Below are 2,082 nucleotides of genomic sequence, written 5' to 3' on the forward strand. Positions count from 1 at the left end.
TGCACCCACCTTTTCTATGGAGACACATCTCTTGGAACAATTGGCCATGGGGCAACAGAGGGGCTATACTCACATGGAGGAAAAGCTGGATAGACAGGAGTGCATAACTAAGAACGGTACAGGAATGGGGGGTCACTGGGAAGGGAAAGGAGGAGAGTGGGTTGGGATTGGGGATGGTAACTGTGGAGGGAAACCAAATGTACATGAACTGTTGAACATAAAACAAATGCCGCTCTGTAAATTTCCACACAAAACACAATTGAAAAAGAGAAAGAGATAAATAAGAGGCATCCAAATTGGCAAAGAAGAAGTAAAACTATCTCTACTCACAGATGACATGATCCTATACATAGAAAACCCAAGAGACTCAGCAAAAAAATTACTGGAACTAATAGAAAGGTTCAGCACAGTGGCAGGACGCAAGGTCAAGATACAAAAATCAGTTGCATTTCTCTACATCAATAAACAGACCTCTGAAAAGGAAATAAGGCAAACAATACCATTTATAATAACTACCACAAAGATAAAATATTTAGGAATAAATCTTACCAGGGCCACAAAAGACCTATACAAAGAAAACTACAGAACACTACTACAAGAAACTACAAGAGATCTACATAAATGAAGAACATAACATGTTCACGGATAGGAAGACTGAATGTTGTGAAAATGTCAATACTACCCAAAGCAATCTATACACTCAATGCAATCCTGATCCAGATTCCATCAACATTCTTAAAGGACATGGAAAAACCAATGACTAATTTCATATGGAAAGGAAAGAGACCTCAGATAAGCAAAGCACTATTGAAGAAGAACAAAGTAGGAGGTCTCACACTTCCTGATGTCAAAACCTACAATACAGCCACAGTAGTCAAAAGAGTGTGTTATTGGTATGATTGACAGATAGAACAATGGAACAAAATTGAAAACCCAGAAATAGACCCATCCATCTATGGACAGTTGATCTTTGACAATGGGCCAAAATCCATTAAATGAGGGAGAGATAGCCTCTTTAACAAATGGTTCCGGCAAAACTGGATATCCACTTGCAGAAAAATGAAACAAAAACCATACCTCACCCCATACACAAAAACAAACTCAAGTTGGATCAAAGACTTAAATGTAAAACCCAAAACATCAAAGATAAAATGGGAGCAAATCTATGGGCCTTAATTTACAATATATATAGACTGTCAAGCATAACCCAAAATGCACAAGCAGCAGAAGAGAAACTACATGACCATGACCTTTTAAAAATTAAATTCTTATGCACATCGAAAGACTTCTCCAAAAGGATTAAAGACAACCTACATATTGGGAAAAAAAATATTTGGCTATGACATATCTGACAAGGGATTTATCTCCAAAATTTACAGAAAACTTCAACACCTCAACACCAAAAAGGCCAACAATCCAATTCAAAAATGAGCAAAAGACATGAACACACACTTCAGTAAAGAAGATATACAGGTGGCCAACAAACACATGAAGAAATGCTTATGATCACTATCTATTGTTGCTGTTTTGTGCTGTTGAGTTGGCCCCAAGTCATAGCGACCCCTCCTTAGGTTTCCGAGGCAGTATCACTATGGAAGTAGATTGCCCAACCTTCGTTCCAAGGAGTGGCTGGTGGGTTTGAACTGCCAGCCTTCTGGTTAGCAGTCAAGTGCTTTAGACACTATGCTACCAGAGCTCCCCACTATCTATTAGAGAGATACAAATCAAAAAACCGTGAGATATCTCACTGCAGCAATAGGAAAGTTGGACAAGACAGAAAATAACAAATGCTGGTGAGATTGCGGAGAGGTTGGAACTCTCATACATTGCTGGTGTGATTGCAAAATGGTACAGCCACTGTGGACAATGGTATGGCATTTCCTTAAAAAACGGAAAACAGAAATACCATTTGATCCAGCAATTTCATTGCTAGGAATACACCCTAAAGAAGTAAGAGGACACAAATAAATATATGTACACCCATGTTCATCGCAGCACAATTCACTATAGCAAAGGGATGGAAACAATTTAAATGCCGACCAACAGATGAATGGATAAGCAAACCATGACACATTCACAAAA

This window comes from Orycteropus afer, unplaced genomic scaffold (genome assembly GCF_000298275.1).
Source record: "Orycteropus afer afer isolate SDZICR_OR568_19922 unplaced genomic scaffold, OryAfe1.0 scaffold00049, whole genome shotgun sequence".
NCBI classification, from domain to species: Eukaryota; Metazoa; Chordata; class Mammalia; order Tubulidentata; family Orycteropodidae; genus Orycteropus; species Orycteropus afer.